A 15,117-nucleotide genomic window follows, 5' to 3' on the forward strand; every position below is an offset into this window, starting at 1 on the left:
CAAACTGAACTAGAACAGGGTACAAAATCAATGGGAATTGCACATGGAGTAGAGAGAAAGGACACGCCAGTGATCAGGGTGCTAGCCTGGGCCTTAGGAGACCCAAGTCCAATATCCTGTTCTGACACAGACTTCTTCTGTGACATTGGGCAAGCCAGTTAGTCTCCCTGTGCCTCAGTTCCCCATCTGTGATGGGAATAATAGCACTTCCCTACCTTACATGGATGATATGAGGATAAATACATTAAAGGCTGTGAGGTGTTCACATACTATGGGAACAGCGGCCATATATGAACATCAGTTAGATGGTCAGTACCCCTCAGGGCAAAGACCCTTACTGCCCAATATTCTCAAGAAAAGGAATGATCCAACACTCATTTACATAGCAATACTTCCACTGACGGATAACATTTAGCATCTATACAGTATTTTCTTTTTTAAAGTTTGCATCAGTTAATATTAACCAGTCTGAACACTTCCTCTTTGAGGTAGGCATTAGCATCCCTTCTGGGGAAATGATGACAAAGAAGGGTTAAGTGAGTTGCCCAAGACCACACACCAGATTGATCTCAGATCTGAGATCAGACTCAGAGGTCCCAGCTCAAACTCCAGATCACGCCTCCTCTCATACATCACTGACAGTTATGCAGGAGTGTAGGAAGCAGAATCAGGCTCTGCATTTGAAATGTCTGACAATACATGCAAGCGACTGTATTGGGAGGAGATCTGGAAGGCTGTATGGAGGGAAAAAATATAGCTTTCAAACTCTATACTGCATTCTAGTGGCCATGGATCCCTCCCTCCTGCCTAAAAGCTCACATATGTTGTTTTGCATTAAAAATGTAATCCAGAGCATTTGTTAACAGTTTTTTCTAATATAAAACATTAAACCAGAGAGAAATTCAGGACATGGTAAGAGTGTGAGGGACTGCCAAAGAATCCTTTAGCAGAAAATGTGCTGTGATCTGAGGCATTCTTTCACACCCCTTATTCTTGTAATAAGTAAATCACTTACAGCTGCTATGTTGCCAAACTGAAGAACTTAGACAGCTTTGCATACCCTCTGAAGAGTTGTGTAGCTAACCTACTGTTGCATTACTCATCACTGTACCCAGCCCCAGAATTATCTTAAACATTAAAGGTTAGCTTGGGAGGTTGGAAGACCTTTCCACTTGGCCAACAAAATTTATTTTATCAGGTGGTACCTCCTGGAACATTTAAAAGCTCCAGGAAGAAAAAATCTCTTGCAGACAGTAGCTAGCATCAACTGAACTACCCCCTCTTCTCCAAATCTTGGGGCTTTTACCAGCACAGAGATCCTCAGGATGGTAGGGAAGAAGACAACTAAGAACAGGAGAACTACTGAGAAGGGATGAAAAGGACAGATAATGGACCCATAAGAGAACAGCTGTTTTTGGCAGTAGAGCTAGTGAAGAAAAGCTGAGGAGGAAAAAGTGAGTTTATAAACCAACCTGTCTCAACTGTTAGGGACAAAAAGCCAGCACTGCACCTAGAGAGGCAGTGTTTTAAAAAGACCAGCCAGGGGAAAGCCAGGATCAGGTCCAGAAGAGACAACTTACCAGTCAGGTGCAAAGCATAGGTGGGAGGCTGTGTGGAAGGTCTGTAACCACTAAGAGTTAGCAACTCAAGGAGCTGAATGTGAGGTTAAAGTCTGAGAAGTGGCTGAGTTGCTGCAGGTGACAAATCTAAAGGTTACAGTGATACTGAATCATCAAACTGTCACTCAAGTAGTCCCACTAGGGCCAAGGCCCTTGGGAATAGCAGTGATACATGGAAAACAACTGATTAAGAGGCATTAACGGTTAGGTGGACCAGCCCTTCATTGTCTTCAAAGAAATAGTGGCATCAGAGTATGCTGCTGCTACAGAAGAGTTCCAGAGACCGGAAACTATCATAGAAGACAATCAAGAGTAAGAACTTCTTAAAGAGACAAAGCTGAATACACCACCTATCATTTAACACAGGGAGTAGAGCCTAGTTAAAAAGAGGATATATCAAATTGGAGGCTCAGGGGGATTATGGTTTGACAATTGCCCTGCAGGAGAAGCCTTCGAGCACGGACACCACTACATTGAAGCAGATAACCAAAAAAGACTTCTGAAACAGTACCAAAAGAAAGAAAGGAAACTTGACGTGGAGTCTATCCAAATCTTTGATACTGAAGGGGGGAGAAAAAGACTTTGCCCTCAAAAGAGGGATGGACTGGAAGGTGCACCCCAGGCCTGAAGAGTTTCTAAGAGCAGCATTAACTGTGCACCTTTTCTTGGACTGCTTCAAGGGGTTTAAACTAGTAATTACAGCACGTATAACTAACTGCAATCAGCTGTAATCCTTCATGCCTAGGATTACTGCATTATTTCCCTTAGGCCAATGGCACTAAAAAACTTTTATATAATAGACATGTGTGCAAGTGGTTATTGTGAACCCACAAGGTTCTAGAACTCTGGGAAAACTGACAATCTACCTGGAACACGTCAGAGTTTGATGTATGTTCATGTTTGTAGTGACCCAAAAAGGGGAGGTGGTGGGAAAAAAAGGTTAGTTGCAATAGTGAGAACAGAAATGGGGCTGGAGCAAAAAGGATCACAACAGTGTGGAACCAAACAACAGAAGAGGACAGCCAAATTAAAAAGCGAGAGAAAGAAATGTATAGAAAAGAGAAAGGGATACACAAAAATGAAAGAGGAGAAATAGCAGATCAGGGAAAAAAGAAAAACTGTAGAATTATAGGGGAGTGGTTTATTTATTAAAAGAGCTGATCTGCCATTTGCTATAAATCAGAACATCTCCTCCATTGAAACACCACAACCACAAACCACACTTGCATCTTGAAATTTCTTCTTCTGTACCATTTAATTACAAATGCTCCCAAGAGTATTTCTGAATCTAAATGATGTTAGAAAATCTTGGGCCAACCCTCCTAACTCCTACAGCCTCCTTACTCTCTTTTTTCCCTATAACCTCTCTCTCTCTCTTTATTACATTCCTTTCTCCTCCAACTCCAATAAACAGCTGTATCTGGGAGTTTTTCTCTTTCTCTTAATGAGCGTAGTGTTTGGGGGTCCCTAAAAACTGTAATTATTATTAAAAACAAAACTATCACAAAATGTGGACGCCTTCTAAAATGCATTGACCTCGGGAATCAGCAGAGCATTCCTTGCCAAATCTTCAATTCCTGTGCTGTGAATACTAATAGCAGCAAGCTCTAAATGCAACTCCCAGGCACATTTGGAGGTAAAATAGTTCCCCAGGATCTCTCCCCTGTTACAGATCACTGGGTGGGTGGAGTAATACCACAAACAGAGAGTTGTATTTTATCCCTCCAATATAATTATTTTCCTTTTGGCACAAAGCCAGTTTGAGTTTGTCAGTTTGGAAGAATATTATAACTACAGAAACAAAACAAACTGCTACAATATACATATCATGCACATACCTTACCCACCAAAGTAGTAATACATGAATGCATAAAAGCAATTAAAACCCCAACATTTTGCAACTGATTCATTCAGGATAGCAAATACAAAACTTGTTTAGCCAGTCAACCAGCCCTAAAAAACAGCCAAGGTCAGTGCTATTCTATCATTAACAATAAAAAAAAAGGTTGCCAAAAATCTGTGTAATCTTGGATTCATCTAGAATGAGATCAGAACTGTGGTTCATGGCAGTTAGAGTGGAAAGCTCATGACATCTTTAGGCCAGTGGTTTTCAAACTGCAGGTCACAACCCAGTACTGGGTCGCAGAATGTAAGGCACTGGGTCACGGTGTCTCTGATCAGCATCACCAACCGGGCTGTTAAAAGTCCCGTTGGCGGTGCTACCCGGCTAACACAGGCTAGTCCCTACCGGTTCTGATAATGCGCTGCGCCCCGAAAGCAGCCAGCAGCAGGTCCGGCTCCTAAGTGGCGGGGCCACAAGGCTCCATGTACTGCCCCCGCCCTGAGCACCAGCTCCGCACTCCCATTGGCTGGGAACCGGCCAATGGGAGCTTGGGTGGTGGTGCCTGCAGGCGAGAGCCACGAGGTGCCCCTTGAGTGCCTCTGCCTAGGAGCCAGACCTGCTGCTGGGTGCTTCCAGGGCTTAGCACGGTCTGCAGTGCCAGGACAGGCAGGAAGCCTGCCTCAGCACCCCTGCTGCACCGCTGACTAGGAGCCACCCGAGGTAAGCCCGCACCCCAACCCCATGTCCCAATCCCCTGCCCCAGCCCTGAGCACCCCCAAACCCGGAGCCCCTTCCTGTACCCCAAACCTCTCATCCCCAGCCCTACCCAAGAGCCTGCACCCCCAGCCCAGAGCCCTGACCCCCTCCCACATCCCAACCCCCTGCCCCAGCCCTGAGCCCCCCCAAACCCAGAGTCCCCTCCTACACCCCACACCCCTCATCCCCAGCCCCACCTGCAGCCCTCACCCCCACATCCCAACCCTCTGCCCCAGCTCTGAGCCCCTCCCACACCCCAAACCCCTCTGCCCCAGTTCTGTTGGGTTGCGGGCATCAACAATTTTCTTCAACTGGGTCGCCAGAAAAAAAGTTTGAAAACCACTGCTTCAGGCTATACTTGAACAGACAATTCAATTCAGTTTGTTAGCAACAAAAACCTCTGACGAGTGGCACTTTGATACGATCTTCAGCAATCTGAAAACAGCAGGATGGAAAATAGGCCTGCAGCAATTTTAAAAGCATCGTATCTTACTCTCTGCTTCAATCAAGCTTCCATAACAGTTCAAAAGACATACACAGGCAGGCTGCATGCCCAATATCAGTGGATTTGTAACAGAATAAATTGTTCCTACTAATTTGAATAGCAAAAAATACTGATTGAAATATCTTTCACTCTTAAAGTGGATCACTGAATATCCATAATAATTAGAACAAGCTGTTTCAAATATACACTTTCTTTGCAGACAATCACACAGACAGTACTACCATGAATCACTTTTAACAAATGAGAGTGAACAGTTAAAAATTGTTATAATCTTTGATTTTGAGCCTGCTGAAGATACAAAATTTCAGCAATTATAGAAAGATATATAGTTTGTAGATATAATGTCCAGTCATATAGAATAAAATTTAGTGTCTTTGATGTGCAGGTTTAAGATAAGCAAAAGTGCATTTTAACTTACAAGTTGCATTGATCTAGTTCTAGGTAATCAATATATACATTAGTAGAAAATAGTCTTTTTACAGAGGAGGTGAGGAAAAACAATTAAAGACATATTTCAGAGTAGCAGCCGTGTTAGTCTGTATCCGCAAAAAGAACAGGAGTACTTGTAGCACCTTAGAGACTAACAAATTTATTTGAGCATAAGCTTTCGTGGGCTACAGCCCACTACTTCGGATGACACACAACCTTACGGGTAGGGGTAGCAGTAAATATTTTTCATAAGTACACTATTCAAAAAGGGCTCTCATTATCACTAATCAGGGAAGAACTGTAATAAATGATCTAATGCTTAACAGAGATATAAGGTTGCTTATTTGCCTATAAAACTGGATTTGGAATACAGTTTTTTAATACCACAAGCAAACAGTGCCCCAGTACCAGGGACAACAGTGGATGTTACCCAAAATGGAAATATTGCAGGGGCCGATCTATGTTTCCACCCATGCTCAGCTCCATTTCCCCTCCAATTTCAACCACACCATCCAGCTCCAGTTACTGCCTCCCCATTAGCTGATTGGCTCAGCTCCCAAACAATCAGGTTCTGGCTAGCTCCTGCCCCTCGACCCAGCAGTAGGCAGGGGTGGGGCACATCTCCGCCAAAGGGGAAGCAGTAACTGTGTGCAAGTGGAGGGGAAGAGGTGAGAGCGGGACTCAGAAGGACTAGACCAGCTGCCATGGTGCCCAGGACAGGGCACTCTTATCCCTCTGCCCCCACATTCAAGGTGTACCTCTGCTGTGACCACATATTTTAAAACTGTACCAAAATTAGAGAAATTTATATTAAAAGCTATGCACAGATAAAGACCCACAAAATATAGAAGTTACTACTGTGCTATGATTAACTGTAGGTGAGGCAATTGGCACTGTTTATTATGAAGGTTCCCCACACTTCCCATTATTAGACCCTGTTTTCACTTGCTTATAACTTTGACAGGCTAACCATTTAGGCTGAAATTTTCCATGCCAGGTGTCTGTTTCAGTCGTATTATTTATTTATTTTTTAAATTTAAGTCAAAATGGTTCAGCTGATTCCAAGAACAAAGCCAGGGGAAAACATGATTTGCCTATATTAAACAATTCTGGCAACTTAGTCTTTAAGAAGCTCTGGCACCCTCATACTTTAGAGCAGAGATTTGAAAGTTGGCACAGTTTTAATCGCACTGTTAAACAATGGAATACCAACTGAAATGTATTAAATATTTTGGATTTTTTCTACATTTTCATATATATTGTAGTCAGTATTGTAATTGAAATCAAAGTGTATATTATTTTTGGTTACAAGTATTTGCACTGTAAAAATGATAAACAAAAGAAATAGTATTTTTCAATTCACCACATACAAGTACTGTAATGCAATCTCCTTGTGAAAGTGCAACTTACAAATGTAGATTCTTTTTTTGTTACATAACTGCACTCAAAAACAAAACAAAGTAAAATTTTAGAGCCTACAAGTCCACTCAGTCCTACTTCTTGTTCAGCCAATCGCTAAGACAAACAAGTTTGTTTACATTTACAGGAGATAATGCTGCCCTCTTCTTATTTACAATGTCACCAGAGAGTGAGAACAGGCATTTGCATGGCACTTTTGTAGCTGGCACTGGAAGGTATTTACATGCCAGATATGCTAAACATTCGTATGCTCCTTCATGTTTCGGCCACCATTCCAGAGGACATGCTTCCATGCTGATGAAGCTTGTTAAAAAAAAATGTGTTAATTATATTTGTGATTGAACTCCTTGGGAGAGAATTGTATGTCCCCTGCTCTGTTTTAGCCACCTTCTGCCATATATTTCATGTTATAGCAGACATATATTTCATTTTAAGAACACTTTCACTGCAGATTTCACAAAACATAAAGAAGGTACCAATATGAGATTTCTAAAGATAGCTACAGCACTTGACCCAAGGTTTAAGAATTTGAAATGCCTTCCAAAATTTGAGAGGGACGAGGTGTGGAGCATGCTTTCAGAAGTCTTAAAAGAGCAACACTCCGATGCAGAAACTACAGAACCCGAACCACCAAAAAAGAAAATCAACCTTCTGCTGGTGGCATCTGACTCAGATAATGAAAATGAACACGCGTCGGTCTGCACTGCTTTGGATTGTTATCAAGCAGAACCTGTCATCAGCATGGACGCATGTCCCCTGGAATGGTGATTGAAGCATGAAGGGACATATGAATCTTTAGCGCATCTGGCACATAAATATCTTGTGAGGCTGCCTACAACAATGCCATGAAAACGCCTGTTCTCACTTTCAGGTGACATTGTAAACAAGAATCCGACAATATTATCTCCTGCAAATGTAAACAAACTGGTTTGTCTGAGCAATTGGCAGAACAAGAAGTAGGACTGGGAGAACTTGCAGGCTCTACAATTTTACATTGTTTTATTTTTGAATACAGGTTCTTTTGTACATAATTGTACAAATTCAAAGTTCAATTTGCATGATAAAGAGATTGCACTGCAGTACTTGTATTAGAAGCATTGAAAAATACTATTTCTTTTGCTCTTTTACAGTGAAAATACTTGTAATCAAAAATAAATATAAAGTGAGCACTGCACTTTGTATTCTGTGTTGTAACTGAAATCAATATATTTGAAAATGTAGAAAACATCCAAAAATATTTAAATGAATGGTATTCTATCATTGTTTAACAGTGCGATTAATCGTGCGATTAATCGCGATTAATTTTTTTAATTGCTTGACAGCTCTAATTATTATCATTATTGTTACTGAGATGTGAAAAATGTTTCTCTGCAGTCTGGACCTTGACTATACCTTGACCAAGAAATCTGGACCTTGACCAAAAATAATTGACTACACCTGATCTAAAGGTTCCAACCCTGCAGTTGACTCATGTAGGTGTCAATATGATGTCACATACAGGAATTTGTTTTTTCAGTTTGCTTTTTTTAAAAACCTAAAAATTACACACAAAAGTTAGGAAATGCCAGAATTCAGGTTGCCCATACAACCTTAATTCAGCCCCCTTGTGTGTTTTTAATTACATGATCACCTATTATTCTGACATTCCCTTTCAGAGGATGTCATGGGGTATCAGGCCATCAGGAGGAGGAAAGTGAAGATCACCCCTTTTCGGTGACAGTGGCTCCTCGTCTTCGGGCCCATGAGGTCTAGCAACCAGAGTCTATAGTGGCCTGAATCTGTGGGGCTGCCCTTACCTTCATGGCAGCACAGCCTAGTGGCCAGAGTCTGTGGGGCTACCCTTATCTTCAGGGCAGCGCAGCCTTAGTCATATCTTTTCTAAACTGAACGGTCCCAGTATTGTTAATCTCTCCTTGTATGAAAGCTGTTCCATATCCCTAATCATTTTTGATGCCCTTCTCTGCACCTTTTCCAATTATAATATATGGTATAGACTAGAACTGCATGCAGTATTCAAGGTATGGGCATACTATATGGATTTATATGGTGGTATTATGATATTTTCTGTCTTATTATCTATCCCTTTCCAAATGGTTCCTAACATTGTTAGCTTTTTTGACTGCTGCTGTACACTGAGCAGATGTTTTCAGAGAACTATCCATGATGAATCCAAGATCTTTCTCAAGTGGTAACAGCTAAATTAAAACTCCATCATTTTTTATGTACAGTTGGGATTAAGTTTTCCAATGTGCAATTCTTTGCACTTACCAACAATGAATATCATCTGCCATTTTGTTGCCTAATCACCCAGTTGTGTGAGATGCCTTTGTATCTCTTAGCAATCAGCTTTGGACTTAACTATTTATGTACGGTTATCTAGGGAGGTGGTGGAATCTCCTTCCTTAGAAGTTTTTAAGGGCCGGCTTGACGAAGCCCTGGCTGGGATGATTTAGTTGGGGATTGGTCCTGCTTTGAGCAAGGGGTTGGACTAGATGACCTCCTGAGGTCCCTTCCAACCCTGATATTCTATGATTCTATGATAATTTTGTATCATCTGCAAATTTTGCCACCTCATTGTTCACCTCTTTTTCCAGATTATTTATAAATAAGTAAAACTGCACAGGTCCCAGTACATATCTTTGGGGAACCCTTCTATTTACTTTTCTCCATTGTGAAAACTGACAATTTATTCCTACCTTTTGTTTTCTATCTTTTAACCAGTTACTAATCCATGCGAGGACCTTCCCTCTTGTGCCATGACTCCTTACTTTGCTTAAGAGCCTTTGGTATAAGACCTTGTCAAAGGCTTTCTGAAAGTCCAAGTACACTATTTCAACTGGATCACCCTTGACCACATGCTTGTTAACACACTTGAAGAATTCTAATCTATTGGTGAGGCATGGTTTCCCTCTACAAAAGCCATGTTGACTCTCCAACCTATCGTGTTCATCCTATGTATCCAATTCTATTCTTTACTACAGTGTCAACCAATTTGCTTTGTATTGAAGTTAGGCTTACTGGCCTGTAACTGCCAGGACTGCCTCTGGAACTTTTTTAAAAAAATCAGCATCTCATTAGTTATTCACCAATCATCTGATACAGAAGATGATTTAAGTAACAGTTTACATACCACAGTTAGTTGTGCAATTTCATATCCGAGTTCCTTCAGAACTCTTGGGTAAATACCATCTGGTTCTGGGATCTTATTACTGTTTCATTTTTCAATTTGTTCCAAAACATCCTCTACTGACACCTCAATCTGGGACAATTCCTTAGATCTGTCACCTAAAAAGAATGGCTCAGATGTACGAATCTCCCTCACATCCTCTGTAGAATTTACTTAGCTTCTCTGCAACAGATTTTTCTTCCTTGAGTGCTCCTTTAGCACCTTGATCACTCAGTGGAACCACTGATTGCTTGGCAGTCTTCCTGCTTCTGATGTATTTTTAAAAAATTGCTGTTAGTTTTTGTGCCTTTTGCTATTTGCTCTTCAAATTCTTTTTTGGCATGCCTAATTATACTTTTACACTTGACTAGCCAGAGTTTATGCTTTTTTCTATTTTCCTCACTAGGATTTGACTTCCAATTTTTAAAGAATGCCTTTTTACCTCTGTCTCTTTTACTCTGTTGTTTAGACATAATGGCACTTTTTTAGTCCTCTTTTTTTATTTGGGGTATAGATTTAGTTTGAGCCTCTATTATGGTGTTTTTAAATAGTTTCCATGCTGCTTGCAGGCATTTCACTCTTGCGACTGTTCCTTTTAATTTCTGTTTAACTAGCTTCCTCAATTTTGTTCTCCTTTTTGAAGTTAAATGCTACTATAGAGGGTTTCTTTGGTATTTTCCCCCCTATAGGATGTTAAATTTAATTACATTATGGTCACTATTACTGAGCAGTTCAGTTATATTCCCCTCTTGGACCACATCCTGTGATCCACTTAGAACTAAATCAACAACTGCCCCTCCCCTTGTGGGTTCCAGGACTAGCTGCTCCAAGAAGCAGTCTTTAATGGTATTTAGAAATTTTAACTCTGCATCTCTTCCTAAGGTAACATATACCCAGTCAATATGGGGCTGGCTCAAATTCCATATTGATATTGGGTTTTTTGTTTTTTAGCCTCTTTAATCTGCCCGAGCATTTCACAATAACCATCGCCATCCTGGTCAGGTGGTCAGTAATATATTCCTACTACTATATTCTTATTATTCAAGCATGGAATTTCTATCCACAGAGATTCTATGTTACAATTTGATTAATTTAAGATTTTTACTGTATTTGACTATATACTTTCTTTAAAATGCCACACACCCATGAACGCAACCTACTCTGTCATTCCTATATATTTTGTATTACTATGTCCATTGATTATCATCATTCCACCAAGTTTCAGTGATATCTATTATATCAATATCCTCATTTAATATCAGGCACTCAAGTTCACCCATCTTAGTGTTTAGACTTATAGCACTTGTATGCAAACACTTATAAAATGAGTCAGTATTTCGTTGTGATGTAACTGAATGGGACTGTTTTTTGTTCAGCTGTTTCTCTTCAATTCCTACCTGTACATTATTAACTTCTATTCTATCTTCTTTACTAATATATAGAGTTCCCCCCTTTAGCAAATTCATTCCTATGGGATGTTTCCACCCAAACTGCATGCTCTTCCACATCTGTTGGCTTTCCCCCAGCCCTTAGTTTAAAAACTTTTCCACAACCTTTTAAATTTTACATGCCAGCAATCTGATTCCATTTTGGTTTAGGTGGAGCCCGTCCTTCCTGTATAGGCCCTTCCTTTCCCAAAAGATTCCCCAATTCCTAATAAGCCTAAATTCCTCCTCCCAATACCATTGTCTCATCCACGCATTGAGACCCCGCAGTTCTGCCTGCCTGACTGACCCTGCTTGTGGAACTGGAAACATTTCATAGGATGCTACCATGGAGGACCTGGATTTTAATCTCTTACTTAACAGCCTAAATTTGGCCTCCAAGCCCTATGTCATTGTTACCTACATGTACCATGACCACGGGCTCTTCCCCAGCACTGCATATAAGATACTGCAGCATTAGTTATATACATACATCAAATACTGTAGCATAATTACTTGAGGCTTATAAGTATTAACTTGATAATAATTGTACTTTGGGCTCATAAACAGAAACCAACCTTCGAGTTATCATCTAGTTTTTAAGGGGAGACTAGTTCCCAAGTATCAAAACTCTAGTGGAATCCCTAGCTTCATTAATTATACCTACTGTTGCAGGAGATTGTGTCAAGTTTGCGAACTAAAGCTTTGGAACTATTTAAAAACTAAACTTCTATATAGTACCAATGACTGCACTAGCTCCTTTTACTTGCTCTGCAGGGGAAATGGCCAGTGGAGCTGCATAAGGACATTCCCAATAGCTAAACCGCAATCCATGCTTGTCCCCCAAATTGCATTGCACAGCAGCCTCCACAGAACTAAATTCAGTGACATGAATGGGTGTGGCTCCTACTTACAAGCTCCTCACATCCTGCCCCCAGTACAATGGAACCACAATATTAAGCTACTAATGAGGCCTTCCACAAATATGGATGAAGAGACAGGATCTAGATTCCCAGCATGAACAGGCTAGAGACAATTTACTGAAAATGTTCACTCAAATTGTATTATTCATTGTAAATAGAGATCATACTTGATATACAAAATAAGATATATTATTAAATATCAGGCAATTACAATTGTTGCCCCCTTTCACCCAAGCAGTTAGCCATTAGTCAGAGTCTTGTGGGTTTTTTCCATTAAGAGGAGAAGTTAATGAAACAGTCAAGTATTTTGTTGACACAATCCTGTTTATTTACAAAGAATGTAGATAAAGTCCTGTTTCCTTGAACATGGCTGGAATCAAACAACACAGTACAGTTTCCTTGCTCAATATTCTTATTCTTTTTCCAGCCACTACTCTATCCAAAAAGTTCTCTCTGTCTTATAGCTTTCTCTCAGGGTCATGCTACAAGTGCTTCTCTGAGGGCTTGTCTTCACTGTAACAGTAGCTTAAGTTAGTACACTCGAGTTAGACTATGTCTACACTAGACATTTTACAGTGGCACAGTTGTACCACAGCAGATGCACCACTGTAAGGTCTCCCGTGTAGCTGCTCTATGGTGACTGGAGAGAGCTCTCCAATCGACATAAATAAAACACCCCCAATGAGCAGCAGTAGCTATGTCAGCGGGAGAGCATCTCCTGCCAACATAGCACTGTCCACACCGGCACTTCTGTCAGTGTAACTTACATCGCTCAGGAGGGTGGTTTTTTTCACACCCCTTATTGACAAAAGTTTTACAGACAAAAGTGCTAGTGAGTACTTCACTCGAAATAGCCTCGCATGCGTGACAGCAACCACATGTCAAAACAACATTGGATTTACACAGAGTGATTTGATTAGCAATGCAGAGTGATTGGATTAATTACTGATGGGTTGTAACATGAGCTGTTATATGTACAAGAAAAAGATATATTATTTAAGATTTTGTTGTTCTTTTAAGGACATTGATGTAAAAGGAAAGATTCAGCTACGGTTGTACAAAACTAAATCACTTAAAATGCAAGTGCTGACTACTAAATTCAGGAGTTACTTACATCAGTCTACTCCCAGAGGCTTCAGGACACCTCCAAACACGTATACTCTATGAGCTTCTAAAGGCAAAGTAATCTTCACTGTAAATACTAAGTTTCATTATTATATCTCAGCAGCACCCTCATTCACTTTTTTTTATTGAGGCTATACAGTACCCTTTATTTCCTCTCAGATATAAAAATTATAAATATAAAATGACCCAAGAGGCTTGAGAGGCTCAGAGGTTCCTCCCAAGTTGGTTTGGGCTCCATAGCATTTCACAGTCCCTTAATCATAGCAACAATACCTGGACATATAGCTGTGACCCTGACTTCAGTTACTGATGGGCTCTAAGATACCATATGATCATCGGCAAGTAATTTATAGTGCAGTACTGTCCCAGTCAGCGATTGGTTACTCATTGTTTGTGCCAGGCACTGTATACAGATATACAATCAATAAATAAATAAAGGATGTGAAAAGAACATTAAGATTGCCAAGTTAAGCACTCAAAAGTTAGGAAATGCAAAACTTAAGGGTGCCTGTCCATTTCCATCATGATTAAGGGTATGTTTTATTCACGGGTATTTTTAGTAAGAGTCATGGACAGGTTACGGGCAGTAAACAAAAACTCACGACCCATGACCTGTCCATGACTTGTACTATATACCCCTGAATAAATCTTGGGGGGAGGAAGGGGTGGCCCAGGGGTGCCACAGGTACTCGGGCATGGGGGGTGGCCCGGGGGGCACTGTGGGTGCTGGGGGGGATGGGCAGTGGCATGCGGCATGGGACCTCCATTGGTGCTGGGGGGGCAGATGGCAGCACACAGGCTGGGACCCCTGTTGGTGCAGGGGGTGCAGGTTGGCGGGGATGGCAGGCTCACTACCTGGCTCCACGCGTCCCCAGAAGCTGCGACAACCCCCTCCCTCAGCTCCTAGGCAGAGGTGGGACCAGGCAGCTCTGCGCGCTGCCTCTGCCTCAAGCACTGGCTCCGCAGCTCCCATTGGCCGGGTACCGCAGCCAATGGGAGCTGCGGGGGTGGTGCCTGCAGTCCAAGGCAGCGCGCAGATCTGCCTGGCCGTGCCTCCGGAGCTGAGGGAGGGGGATGTTGCTGCTTCCAGGGAGCCCCCGAGGTAAGAGCCGCCTAGAGCCCTTACCCCCTCCTGTGCCCCACCCCCCCCGCCCTGAGCCCCCTCCCACACCCAAACTCCTGCTGCTGCTGAGGGAGGTGGGCGTGATGGCCCAAGACTGCCCCAACAGTGGCCGGTGCAGCTGGCGCAGGGGCTGCCTGAGCAGCTCAGGCAGCCCCTGGGCCAACCGCACTGGCCACTGCAGAAGTCATGGATGTCCCGGAAAGTCACGGAATCTGTGACCTCCGTGACAAACTTGCATTCTTAATCATGACACAATCTTTAATTACAAGATCACATACTAATTTTTCCACACTGCATGGATATTTATTCAGTACTCACTGTAACCTTAGACCATATGCCATCCAAACCCTACACTGAATACAGAACTAATAATTTCCTTCTGGGCATTTCTATGGTGCTGTCACCATAGTATCCAAGTACTTCAGAAACATAAATTTATTAATGTTCACAATACCCCTGTGAGTATAGGTGGCATTTTTATCCCTGTTTTACAGATGTGGAGCTGATTAAAGCCCAAATTGTCAAAAATGTCCACTAATTTTGGGTGTCCAACTCAAGTCACCTAGGACCTCATTTTTCAGAGTACCTAGCACTTTAAAGAGTTGCTCCAGTTGACTTCCATTGCAGTTGTGAGTGCTCCGCACTTCCGCAAATCAAAAGAACATGCAATTAGTGGCCATCACTGAAAATATTGGTTTACTGCAACTTGCCTAGCATCACACAGGAACTCTGATGCAGAGGAAGAAACAGAATCCATTTTCCAGGCCAGCATTCAACTTCCTTAA

General features: G+C 41.8%; 1 protein-coding gene across 5 annotated transcripts in view; it reads right to left on the bottom strand.

The window, feature by feature from the left end:
- FBXL13 (F-box and leucine rich repeat protein 13) overlaps positions 1 to 15,117 on the bottom strand; it is a 164,117-nt gene that overhangs the window by 94,954 nt on the left and 54,046 nt on the right. The window lies entirely within an intron of this gene.

Source organism: Chrysemys picta, chromosome 1, assembly GCF_011386835.1.
Source record: "Chrysemys picta bellii isolate R12L10 chromosome 1, ASM1138683v2, whole genome shotgun sequence".
NCBI classification, from domain to species: domain Eukaryota; kingdom Metazoa; phylum Chordata; order Testudines; family Emydidae; genus Chrysemys; species Chrysemys picta.